The sequence below is a fragment of the Ambystoma mexicanum genome, chromosome 1p (assembly GCF_040938575.1).
Source record: "Ambystoma mexicanum isolate Mex_15411 chromosome 1p, UKY_AmexF1_1, whole genome shotgun sequence".
Classification (NCBI taxonomy): Eukaryota; Metazoa; Chordata; class Amphibia; order Caudata; family Ambystomatidae; genus Ambystoma; species Ambystoma mexicanum.
In genome coordinates, this window is record NC_090921.1 from 625,979,566 (window position 1) to 625,993,856 (window position 14,291).

At 43.8% G+C, this 14,291-nt stretch overlaps 1 protein-coding gene across 1 annotated transcript in view; it reads right to left on the reverse strand.

The window, feature by feature from the left end:
* LOC138577272 (solute carrier family 12 member 2-like) overlaps window positions 1–14,291 on the reverse strand; it is a 953,949-nt gene that overhangs the window by 318,676 nt on the left and 620,982 nt on the right. The window lies entirely within an intron of this gene.

Below are 14,291 nucleotides of genomic sequence, written 5' to 3' on the forward strand. Positions count from 1 at the left end.
GACAAGCTGCTTCTGTTGCGTGATGTTGTCGGACTCTTCACAAATGACTTCCTTGCCTTGTGTTCTTCAATCGCTGACAATTCTTCAATTCGTCGAGTCATCATAGACCTCATCTGCCAGACACAGTGCGTTTGTCGACCCTTTTTTGTTTTTTGTGAATGCTCTCTGCGCTGGCACTGCCGGCCGCGACGCTGCATCCTGTTGTAATGTTGAGTTTCTCATGGAGAACGTCACTGCTTGCCACAGCCAGTGACACACAGGAAAGTACAGTATCATCATTGTCTGTGTCAATTATATCAGCCAAAGCAAGTGCAGCAGACATATGGCTTGTGGAGTTGGCCATGTTGTTTTATTTGTTTTATTTGGTCTAACCCTGTGAAACAACAACACACACAGACTATTATGGTCCCTGCCTCTCACCCTCGCTCTCCAGCACCAGGAAGCAGGGAGAGGTGTTTGATTGACACCTCTGCCTGCTTCCTTTGTGAATGGTTTACAGGGAGGGCCTTCCAGAGCAGCTGAGCTGGTAGATGGGTAAGCATTCTTTTTTAAAGTGTGTTTGGATTCCTACAAGTATATATGTGAGTGTTTGTGTACACTAATTAATTAATATTTCATAACACACTTAATACCTAATACCGGCGACCAGTCTCTAAGCGCAGACCAGGATTCCAACCTGTGTTGCTCTGCATTGTCTTGCTTCCATATGTATGAGTAAGGATGTCATTCTTAAATGGGTGTATAAATGGAATGAGTGATTGAATGCTGCCGATTGCGTGAGTGTATGAATGGGGAATGTCAATGTTCTTTTTTTTTTTGTAACAGAGCGAATGTTTGAATGTGTGCATGCAAGGGGCTGTATGGCGACTTGGCTGCCTGTGTCATGAAAACACCCTCACTCACACATATCCTTATTGCACTCTAAGTGAAGAATGAATATGTGTGAGTGAGGAGGTAATGCTTTTGAATGTGCGACTCAAAGAATGCAGATGGCTGCTGAATGTGCGACTGCATGGATTCTGCTAATTGTGCGAGTGAATGAAATGCGAATGTGCGAGTGAAAGCATGGGCTACTTACTGCTGATCCCCATTACTCCTAGTCCAACTCTTCCTCGTCAGAGTCCTTACATGAGGTTACCCAGCTCACAAGTAATTACTGGGACGAGGAAGAAGGACATGGAGGTAATTAATGCTGGTTGATATTAGTGTGAGTGTATGAATGGGGAATGTCTTTGTTCTTTTTTGTGTGACTGTTGTTATGAGGGCATCTGAGGGTTGTATGAGGATATGGCTGCTTTTTTGATGAATGGCATGCATGTGAACGTGCAAGTAAATTCTTTGTGGGAATGAGCAAGTGAATGCTTCGTGGGAATGAGCAAGTGCTTTATGGGAATGATCAAGTGAATGCTTTGTGGGAATGAGCAAGTGAATGTGTGTGTGTGTGTGTGTGTATGCTGGGCTGCATTACTGATTTTGATGGGGTGGGAGTGGGGTGAATGGTGTGCATCATTTATTTGCTGTGTATCTATGATAAAGAAAGCTTGATAAGTGCTATTATGTGCCTAGACTGGCCTTTTAGTGCAGCCAGTAGAGCCATTTCCTACTGTGGCATAACATGTTTTACTGGGCTTCTATGATAAAGCAAGCATGATAAATGTTATTATGTGGCTAGATTGGCGTTTTGGTACTGTCTGTCTAGCATTTGTTTACTGTGGCATGATATTTTATACTAGGCATTTATGATTTAAAAAAAGCATAAGTGTTATTATGTGACTAGACTGGCAATTTTGTGCAGCCAGACCATCCACTGCTTACTGTGGTTAGGCATTTGTACTGGGTAGCTAAAATAAAGCAAACATGATAACTTATTACATATCTAGACAGGTCTACATTGTTGTAGCCAGTTTTTACATGCTTTATTGCTGTAATAATCAATAATTGCTAGTTCCCAATATTATTTCATGTATTTGAAATGAAAATTCACATCTTGAACCAATAAAATCAATATTACCACAGAAATGCACATGAAAAGAAAACGTGGTGCATTCTCTGAACAATTAAACATTTGACACTAATATATACAACCTTTATAAAGTGCTAAATATGCAAAATAGTGCATCTTCAAATATGCAGTTCACTACCTTCATTACACTTTGGTCAACGAAAACGTGTAATTCATCAAAAATCCAAAAAGCATCAAATAAGTCAAATTCATTGAAGATTAATCAAGATTCAACTCATTAAACATGTACAGCGTTTAATATGCGTGGCCTTCATCGCACACCCATTTCTTTTCATGTATATTTTTGTGGTTATTACCTCATCATTTCATGTTTAAAATCAATACATACAATTGATTGATATTCAGTGATGTTTAGGGACCATAATATTTCTTTGATTTGTTCAAGATGTGAATTTTCATTTCAAATACATGAAATAATACTGGGCACTAGCAATTACTTTTTTCCTATTTTGGTCCAAGCGTTAACTGCTCATTAGTGGCACACCCTTAGATTCTGCTATGCTTTCTTATTGTGGAACGGCATTTTGAATGCAAAACCAACAGGAGTCTGTTCTTATGCGGGGATACTGGCATATGCTGGCAAAGCCAGCTTTGACATGTTTTCTTATACTGTCATTACTACAATATGCGCAAAGCCAACATGAGCATGTTGTTACATGGGAATATCGGCAAACATCGGTGTAGCCAGGATGGAAACGTATGGGCATAGCCAGCTTGAAAATGTTTGTATACTGGAATATTGTGGGGAAAAGCATTATTAAAATGTGTTGGTTAATGCTTTTGTGCGCTGTTTGGGCCTTGCATCTATTGGTTATTTTCAATGAATTGCAAACTGTCTAGCGTTTTAGCAGATTTTTCACAGAAAGTGTAATGTATAATGCACTATTTTAACCCATTATTCAAAAATGTTCTTGGGACAAACCACTACAAGCCCCGCTTGGATGGTTTAAGCTCCCCTGCAACCCACGGTTGCATATTGTTCGCCAATATTTACGGCCCACCAATAAAAAAATTCACCAGCATCACTGAAGGGTCCTTTCTTTCAACTATGTAAAATGATTCCTCTGGTTGGATTCAATTTTTACTTGGCTGTGGCCCTTTTTTACCTTTTTTACCCCGCGTATCCATTCATAAAAATGTAGGTTGTAGCTGGTTGCCTTGAAGACTTGAGGGGTCACATGACTAGTATGTGTTCCTCTTTGTGTAAGTGGGAGGAAGTGGCAATCGTTGGCCACTGAGTGTGTGAGTCCCAGGTCAGGGGGCTGTAGTCAGTCCAAAACCAGTTGTGACCAGCGTATGCAGATGTCTGTCAGGAGCAGCGTGGATTAATTACTTTCTGTGAGAGTCCTTTCTCTGCGCAGGGATGTGCTTCGAGGGGCGGCTGTCCATTGACAAATAAACCATCTGTTTGAAATATGCTTGTAGTGTTCACATACTGGTTTTATGAGGGGGGTAAACCAGACTGTACTGGCTACTCACCTTGTCTACAGCTGGATCTCTGAACATGCACCCTAGAAGGCGTGCTGCTCCACAAAGTTTCTAAGCACTGTACCAGCATCCTTTTATGTGACCTCTCAATTTTATAAAGTTTTACCTACCTGTTAATGTATTGTTTTTCTCTTTGTGTGTTCTTAATATAAAGATATTTTTGTGGTGTTAAGCCCTGTTCCAAGGGCTGCAATGGGGAGGGGGGTAAGGGCCCGGCAGCCCACGTTAATGGCCCTAGTGAAGCAAGGGCCATTAACAAGGGCTACGGGCCGTTACCCCCATTCCAGTACTTGGAATGGGGGCTTAAGGCCATTAGTACACCCTGTTACCAAAGCGGTAACCAGGGGTGATAATAAAAAAGTATTTTCAGTCTTGCGCGTCCCATTCAATGACTGAAAATACTGTCTTCTGATGGCTGCCATGGAAAGGGAAGGCAGGGCTCCGTACAGAGGCCCACTCTCCTTTCCATGGCAGCCTGTGGGAGCCAAGGCGAAGGAGCATGTAGGACGTCTCGTATTTGTTATCTTTTCTAACTGTTCCTGTGAAGCACCCTACTCCATCTCCTTTGAGTTAGGCCTTTGTTACTCTGTGATGACTACCACTTGGAGAGTCTAGTAAGCTTGAGGGAATGACTAGTAGTCCCTTAGGACGATATATCAGAAAATGTTATCCCAAAATTCCAGATGTTTTATCACTACTGCCGAACTCACAATGAGGCTCTAAGAACTTTTTTTGCAAATGAAAATTCTTATAAATCTTTTTAGGCAAGACTGTAACTGATTTGTTGTCTTTTTGTGGCTAGTACAATACATGTTCCTATGTAGAAAAGTCTTTAGAAATCTTTGATGGCAAGAAAATATTATATTCAGTGGGCCTGATTACAAGTTGGGCAATGCAGGTTAAATGCAGTGGTATTACCGTATACTGTCACAACACTACACCGTCCAACTATGAGTTGTGTTTTTTTCCAAAATTAGTGCAGCCAAATTGCTACCATGCCAGCATGATGCTGGAGGTAAATCCCCCACTCCAGGGCCATACTCATAGTATGGTGTGGTGTGGTAAAAGTGGCATTAATTCCTTTACCACCAGTTTTTTTCCCGCACCTCTATACTTGTAATGAGCCCCTTCGACCTGTTTTTAAGCATCACAATGCATTCAGTGGCAGTAACAGAGCATCAGCTTTTTGTGGAGAGTCCAAATATGTATTACTTGCATAGAAAGATCTTGCAATTCTTTGGCGGCAGAAGGAGATCATTCCCATTGGCTGTAGCTCAGTGCTAGATCTCTTTGAGGCCAGAGTAATTATCTGTTGCTTGAATAGAAATGTCTTAGAAATCTTTGGATGCAGGACGATATTATAGTAAGTGGCTGTAACTGGCTGTGGCTCTGTGCCATCTCAGGACTAGCGAGAAAAGAATCTCAGTGTCCACCCGGCATTATATAAACACGTGTTCCTTTTCTTGAGTAACTGAAGAGAAGAGCATCACAGAATTATTTGGTGGTAGTGGCAGGCAGGAGAGTAGATAGATCGGCTGATTCTGAGGTCCATGTCAAATGTGAAAAGTCTCTTTCCTTAATGGAACAGCACTTTTTTCCGTATTTCCTCTTGATTAAGTGCCTATATTTATATAGAAGAAAGTACAAGTGGAATTTGTGGGATAAATTAAACAAATAAACGTACTATGAATCTACTGTGTTCAACAGATGAACTACCCCATAGTCAAATACAGTGGAAAAAAACATAGTATGCTCCATAGTCCATATAATGTCTAACATTACATAGATCATGTTTAATTAAAATGGCTTATGAACATCTAAGACATACAGTGCAAAAGACACAATAAAGTGCACATTAATTTAAAACAGCATCAAATAATGAACAAGAACATATTGATATAAAATTCATTTGAATCAATTAAGTGAAACAGCACACCATTTAAAACATAGCAAAATATGAACCATGTATTAATATCCCTAAAGTGTATACATATTCTAACATAGCCTGTTATAGGTCTCAAAGAAATCGTCACACAATATCTATGAGAAAACGTCAAATCTTCACACAATATCTATGCGAATAAGTCTACTAGCTGAGCTAGGAATTAATAAGTCTTTGAAATGAGTCTGTCCGTCAATTGTTCTATAAAGACTCCCTAATGCTAGTTTCGACAATTCAGTGGAGCTGAGAGTATGCACACATTGTCTTCCTCAGGACGTATAGTCTGAAACCAACTGCAAGAAAATAATTTTTAAAAAACGTATCTGAGTGTTGAAATCTCCACTGTAATATAATGTATTTAAACCTTAAGTTCCGATGAATGCACCTATGCACAAATTAATCCAGGAGGTATTTAAAGGTGTACGCTTTCGACATTAGGGCGTCACCTTGAAATAAAGTAAGGGTAGTGTAAACACAAGAGTTACATCATGGTAAAAATTGTCACAACACACGTGATCGATAAATACATTATATGAATAATGTATTAAGAAAGTGATCCTATAAAGCTGCAATTATATCTTCCTTGTTTATAGATACCTATGAAGAATATCCACGCTTAAAAAGGGAATAAATCTCAACAATAAATGTGTAGTGAGAGATGTATACATGAACACACCTTTATCATTCTGGCACCTGGAACAGGGTTAAATGACTTATTTGCAAATTTCATGCAAGGTTCTTTTATTTAAAAAATAAAACTGGATGGAGTGATCCTATTCACCTCTCATATTATCATGCTGGCAGAAAACAACATGGAATAGGTATGCAAGAAAGAATTCCCTCATAAGAATGAAGCAAATTTGAAGATAGAAAATGTATTACCTAAAATGGCTACGAGGTCTCTAGGGACCAGCACAGGGACTTTACAAACCTGCTGTTCTGCACGAATGAAAAACAGAGCTGTGATAATGGAGATGAGAACTGGACTGGGCCTCACCTGTTCACAATCATGAACAAAGGTATAGACGGATGAAGGTTCAGTAAAACTGTTAGATAAACGCCAATGCTCATGCAGCCGCCATAAGAGTAGAATAGGTTGTGCGACACAAGCAGGGCACAAAGTAATTTGTGTTCACTTCAGTAGGAGGGCTGCATAATCCCAGGCAGGGTTACACAAGTAGTATAGAGATGAACAGGTAGGGAGAGGCTGCAGCATGGGAATATGCGTGTTTTGCTAAACAGAGGTAGGTGTTCGTTTGCTTTCCTCAGCTGGCTCCCTCCTATGGAACAGCCACCCCTGTCTTCTGTGCTTTGAGCAGGACTTTCTTAAATTCCGGAAGGTTCACACTTTCCTCTTTACCTCCTCCTTCCCTTTCACTCTCCTCTGCTAATCCCATAGTTGCTGTGATTGGTGTCCAGGGCCTTTATGCATCCTTGGTGCCCCTGACCTGCCACACCCAATCGGCCCAGCTCTTGTCAACCCTCAGCACTTTCATTTGCACATCCATCGCCCCAGAGATTCACGCTTACACCCAACATGGCACTCAAGAATCATAGCCCTTCATATGTGACTCACCCATGAGCTCCACTCCCCATCACTTATTCCCTCTGCCCTCTTCCTTGCTGCACTTGCACTTTCTGAATACTCACAGGGCATAGCAGGTTTGTCCTTTTTCCTTTTTCCTCCCACTGCATATTGTGTTTTGTGATGTGTTTCACTCCCTTGTTCCCACCCTGAGCACTTGGAAACAGTTTTTTACCTAACAATCAAACAATAAAAAATAAAACAAATAAGTGAATGGCAGCACGCAATACACAAAGAACACTAACATGGCGGAGAAAGAAGCAAAGTGCTGCCATTACTAAGACCAAACCCATAACCTTTCCCAGAGCACACAACATGCAGTTATAAAGTTAATTAGTTTCAATTTGTAGCAGTGAGAAATGCACATATCCTTGGATGCCATGTGCAAGCAGGTACCATGCCAATCGATCCCATAATGAACGCATACACTGCATCCCAAGTGACCGCCGAAGGAAAGTAAACACACGTTAGAGAAATCAGAAAATCCAAAAAATAAATGAAATTTACCTCTGACCAGTGGTCCTCTACCACATGACTGAAACAATGGTCATTCATTCCAGACCTAACTGGATATTACACCTTCCACTTTGTTAGAGCATCCAGAACCCGAGACGACATGCCAAGGCCATGAACAGACTGGCAGATAAGGCCTCATGCCTGATAACGAGAAGGGAGTAACTTAAACTGGATCATAGCGGTTCGCCTACTTCTCCATCCCCATCACATACCTTGACACAGCATAAGAGTGCTCTAGGTCGGATGAGCAAATGACCGACCAATCAAATTGCGTTCTTCTTATCGACTAGTATATTACAGTGCCAACCAATGGCATGTTAGATTGAAATGTATCAGTTGTAGAAGGATCTACCTATTATTTGTGAAGGAACCAATAGTAAAAAGGCCCACCTATAGGTAACTACACGTTCTATATTCCCCTAACCAATCCAGTACTAGGGTAGAAGTTTTTTGTGATGGTTACTAAATATGACATCAGGTATGATGAATATTTGGTATAAATGTTGTTCCTAGCGCCATTTTGAGATTCTCTATTGTACACTCTCCCAGCAGCCATTTGTATCGGAGTAAAGCTGGTTTTTCTTGTGCAATTGGAGTTACACTGTTATAGCGTTTTTTTGTATTGGTATATTTAGTCCTATCTTAACATTTGGAGGCACTGCTGAGATACCCAGTGTCTAGCGGAGGGTTGAGGACTCCTCGCTGCGTCCCCCTTGGACAGTGGAGACCACCTACAGGGAGCAGTTCAAGTGCGCACTTAAGAGGAGGCTGATACAAGCCCAGTTTTGCTGCAAGTCTTACCTGTCTCGCAGGCGGCACGCTGGGCACAGAGGGCTATGCAGGCAAATATAGCACTTACGCTTAAGCGCTTCATATATAACAAATATACATACAATATCACCCAACCTGTGTTGGTACTCATTTATCAAACTCAGCAGGATGAAAAGCTAAGTTGACCTTGCCGGGAGTCGAACCTGCAAACTGCAGATCACCCACAGTGCAGCAGCAAGTGCTCAACCCAGTGAGCTATCTTACCCACCATAGCTATCAGAAAACCAGCCACTGCAGAAACAAAGAGCCACATACTGCTGGCCACAGTCCAGGAGCCTCAATTAAAAAAAAAAACGTTTTTTATTTCTTTTTTTTAGGGGTAGCAAGGGCGACCACAGGGGTAGCAAGGGAGACCTCAGGGGTCGCAGGTGTGACCCCTGGAGACTCCTAAATTACGTCCCTGCTGATGGCAAGGAAGTTCCAGAGAGCGGGTCTTGACATAATGTTTCTGCAGGAGACTAGATTCTCCAAAGGAGAGGAGAGGAGAGGAGGATCCCGAGTCTGCAGATTGGCAGCCAATATTGGGGACCAGTCCCGCCCAGGAAGGCAGGAGTGGGGATCTTGGTGAACAAAGCGCTAAGAATGGAAATTACTAGGATCTGGGGAGATGTTGAGAGCGGGACCTTGGTGGTCTCGGGAAACATATGGGGAGTGTGGTTCTCGTTTGCAATGGTCTATGCCCCAAACCAGGGCCAGCTCAGATTTCTGAAGAATCCATTAGCAAAGATACTGTTTGAGAGCACAGGTCACCTCATCACTGGGGGAGACTTTAATATATGGGCTGATAAGGAACTAGACAGGCAGACATTACAGGGCATGGATCAGGACACTGTGAATTCCAGGAAGAACTAGTGGGACACGGGTTGAGGGACACATGGAGACACTTCCACACCTGTGAGAGGGGATACACTTTTTACTCACCCCGCACGGTACATATACCCGAATAGATTACATGTATATATCAAGGGAATTATGGGGAGAGGCTAAAGACTCTGAGATTACCCAGATCATGTGGTCAGACCACGACATGGTCACAGTTGAACTCCACTGGCGGGGACTGATGCCCAAGGGGACGAAGTGGAATCACTCTGAAGGACCCCTTATTTCACACTGAGATGATAGAGATTAGGGTATACTTTAAAACAAACCATACTGGGAAGATCGCAAGGGATATTGAATGGGAGGAGGGGAAGGCCACGTGGAGAGGGATCCTAATTAGAGAAGGGGCAAGGAGAAAGAGGGAACGGGTAATAATTGAAGGTAGGTTACGGGAAGAAATCCTAAGGTTGGACAAAAAAGCACATGAGGTGTCAGGCAGACAAGAGGAACATATAGCAGCTGCAAGGGGTAAACGGGAGGAACTGCGATTCCTGGAAGAGGGGGAGATAGCCGAAACCTCCAATACCTGAAGCAAATTTTCTATGAGAAGGGGGACCAAGCGGATGCCCTACTGGCCGCCAGGCTGAGGGAGCAACGGGCTGAAAGGTAGGTTATGGGACTGGACGGGGTGGATGGAGACTCTGATGCACTGGGTGACGGAATAGCAGTCGCTTTTGTGACCTTTTATGCGTCCTTGTACGCCTCAGAGGCGGGCCAGGATGCGGATGACCCTGACCAGTACCTCGCTGAGGCTCACCTACCTTAACTCTCCCACACAGAATCAGAGGTACTAAATGCACCCATAACTGCGGACAAAGTCAGGAGAGCACTGGGTAGACAACAACTGGGTAAAGCCCCAGGGGAGGGCGGGTATACAGCAGGGTTCTATAAGTCCTTTCTCTCAGCCCTGTTACCATTCATGACGGAACTGTTCAATGATATACTAAATACGGGGAAGGCCCCTGAATCTTTCGGGAGAGGACTCATTGCAGTAATACATAAGGATGAGAGGGATCCCCGGAGTTGCGACTCTTATCGCCTGATTTACCTCTTGAACGTAGAGGCGAAAATATACACTAGGATCTTGGCAACTAGACTCAATGGGTATATGCCAGTGCTAATCCACCAGGATCAGGTGGGGTTTAGTAAGGGCAGGCAGGGGGCAGATACACTGCGGAAGACCCTTCACATGATTCAGGCATCCCACGACATGGCGGGAGACCCAACCCTCCTATCACTTGACGCTGAGAAGGCATCGACAGGGTGGAGTGGAGCTTTCTCAAGGCTGTTCATGTCAAATTCAGTATGGGGGGGAGCCTTCTTCGGGGTATATTGGCCCTCGATTAATCCCCCAGCGTGTGTGTCATGGTGAATTGAGGATACTCCTGCTGGTTTGAACTGGGGAGAGGAATGAGGCAGGGCTGCCCTCTGTTGCAGATAATGTACACACTCTCAATAGAACCCTTAGACCAAAGGATCAGGGATGACCCGGGGGTGGTGGGGTTCCAGGTCGGGGGGGGGTGGTGGAATATAAAATGGCATTATATGCTGATGATATGCTTTTGTATGTTAGTACCCGCTGCAACCCATACCAGTGGCACTCAGAGATCGAGCAGTATGGCGGGAGTGCGGGACTAAAAATTAACAAGCCTAAATCAGTGCTTTTCCCCATAGATTGGAGTATGGATGGGGAAAAAGAAAGGTTCACCCTTTTGGGTATGCAGATAAGTCTTGATAAGATGAAATACTTGGGCATACATGTAACAAGAACCTGTGGGGAACTTATTGAGGCTAACCTTCCCCCCCTGATGTACAAAATTAAGGAAGATTTCTCAAAGTGGATTAAGCTAACTATATCCTGGTTGGGCCATCTCAACTCACTCAAAATAGTGGTTCTCTCCAGAGTTCTTTACGCGTTCCAGATGCTCCCCATTCGCATTCCGGAGGGATTCTTTAGAGAGATCTGGGATGCCATCTCACCCTTTATATGGCAGGGAAAGAGGGCACTGATCTCCAGAGTGACTCTGGTATTACCCACAGAAAGGGGGGCGGGGGGTTCCCAGACATGAAGTTATATTACGAGGCGCCGCAGCTCGGAGTCCTCATACCCCATCTTCGAACTTGGCGTGATCTGCAAAGGGTCATGCTGGATAATCTATTGCTGCACCCTACAACGGTTGGAGAGTGGCTATGGGTTACTAAAAAAAGAATTCCGAGGAGGATCCGTGATCACCCAATTGTTGGTACTGTGTGGGACATCTGGTGCCAAAAGTGGGATATGAGGGGGGGCACTACATGGCCCTGCCCACTGGGACATTTATGGGTCCCGGGGGTCCCGGGGGTCCGGGACATGATACCGAACCCTGAAAGGTTTCAGAAATGGTACGAAGCCGGGCTTGAGAGGATAGGTCAACTCTGGAAGAGGGGAAATTTCATCGCCATAACGGATTTGGAGAAGCCATTGGGAATATGCAAGCTCTCCGTATTCACTTACCTACAGTTGAAAGGGGCCCTCACAATTGCTTTTAGATGAAAGAACAGAAATGAGGGGGTTGATCTCAGCCATGTATGGGGCGTTGGTCGGGTGTGGCAAGGGATCCACTTATAAATTGAGGTACCGCTGGGGATGTGACTTGGGGACTAGCATTCAACCTGACCTATGGGACAAACTGTGCAGGGGAGTTGCCGGACATCAATATCATGCCAATATAAACTACACTCCATTAAGCTATTCCATAGATGGCGCTATGATCTAATCAGACTCTCTAGTATGTTCCCTAATACAAGTCCCAAGTGTTGGAGGGGGTGCAGGAGAAATGCTGATTACTGGCATATGTGGTGGGACTGCCCAAGAGTGCATGTCTTTTGGGATGAGGTTCTTGGGGGAATAAAAGACATAGACTGAGTTGCTAGGTTGAAATCTCCTCTTATGGCTCTGTTTGGGATGGAAGAAGAGGAGGGGGAATACACAAGGATCCCCAAAATGGCTGTGTCATTGTTGTTAGTGGCAAGGGCATGCATAGCTACCAAATGGAAAAAATGAGACCCCCCTGGTAAGAGTGAATGGATTAATGTTGCAAGGAACCTGTATGTAATGGAGAGAATCTCTGCGGGCCTTCATGACCTGGTGGGTCCCTTCGAGATGGAATGGGCCGCGTTCATTGAGAAACACATGAATCACTGCAGCCCACAAGTAGAAGATATTGAGTTGCCCCGCGGAGGGAAGGTGGGGAAGTGGCAATTATGGATCTACCTGTGACAAGGTCCACACTATTGGGAAATTAAGGGGGTGCTCAGCTAGGAGACAATCTTAACTTGTGGGCTTAAAGACCTCAATAATCGATGTGTCATGGGACTGGAGGAACAAAACTAGGTGCTAGGTGTATAGGAGCGGGAAGTACCAAAGAAGGGTGCTGGGGGGTTGGGAGGAGGGGGTGGGTAGTTAATCTGTGCTGTTCAAAATTTTGCAGCCTCGGGCGCCAATGAAATCTGGAACTTCTGGAATGTGTGTTAAATAAATGTGATGTGGTTTAAAGCTTCAATAAAATACAAATTTGAGAAATAAAAAACTATTTGATGGCTAACTTACCATCATGACCACAGGGGCAGAAAAGTGGATTTATGAACTGGAGAAAAGGATGGCAGGAATGGCATTAGCAATAGGGAACGTGAAAAGTTTACTTGCTTCGATATTGGGAGAGCAATCAGATGATGTATGGAAAAGAGCAGGTTATCCCAATGTGACAGCACAAAATATTCTAGGTCACAGCATTTGGGGGCCACTAACAGACAAGCTGATGGTACACCACTTAGTCACTAAGTTCATTAAATCTGTCCCATTGTTAGGGTGTTTTTTTCATATAGTGTGAATGTAATCACTTATAAGGACTGCTTACATAGGGTCATTCAATAAAAAAATGTTAAAGCTTTCTGGAGATTGGTTGGAAAGGGATTTGGGGAAAATTAAAAGGGGGGCATCGGCTCTATCCCTCCTGAGAGGTGGATTGCACAGGAGTGCTAAATAACTCAAACGTGGATTAAATTGGTGGAAGATATGTAGTACAGATTACTGTAGAAAAATGAACCTTTACTCAAGAGGAAATCATTAAATTTCCCAATTAAATATAGGTAAAGCTGCAGGCCCAGGTGGGCTAAGACCAAATATATTTGTATGGAGGGCAGAATGGTGGGTGCCAGTTTTGACACAGGTTTTTAATGCAATAGTGGCCACACAAAAATGCCCAAACTCGTGGAACAGGAGCTTATTAGTACCAATTTTCAGAAAGGGTAAAATAGCAGATCCCCACTGTTACTGGCCAATCTTACTGCTCGACATCAGAAAGGATACTTGGCACTGGACAAATGCTGTATTCTACAAACCATTATTGAAAAATATATGACTGTCAGAGGGAGAAACGTTCATGTAGCATTCCTCGATCTAGCCAAATCGTTTGATTCAGTCGACAGACCAGTCACCACGCAACATGCTACCCCGACCCTGACATCATTACTGTAATCCTCTTGAGGAATAGATTTCTCAGATTACACACGCAGCCTTCTGTGCGCGCTCCACACCACACTCTCCAATTATTCTGCCCACCTCAAAGCCACAGTCCAGGATCCACGCATCCTGAAATCCCAGACTCTGCCAGCACCATGCCACCTCTGACCAGTATGAGGACTATGTTCCTCAGACTCTGCACTCAGTTCATCCCATGCATACCCCCACTATGTCCCCCAGCCGCTACATTACATGCAAAAATACACACCACAAGACCTACCTATATGTCCATTAACTGTGCTCTAATCAACGCAAGATCAGTCCCGGCCCATGAAGTGGAAATCCTTGACCTTTTATCCTCCAACAACCTCGATCTACTTGCCATCACTGAAACATGGCTCCACCCCGCTGCTGGCCCAGCCCTTTCAATTGCCATCCCCACAGGCTATGAAATACTAAGAGGTGACAGATCCATTAAAACAGGAGGCAGTGTCGCCCTCAACTTTAAAAATGCCCTCACCATGAG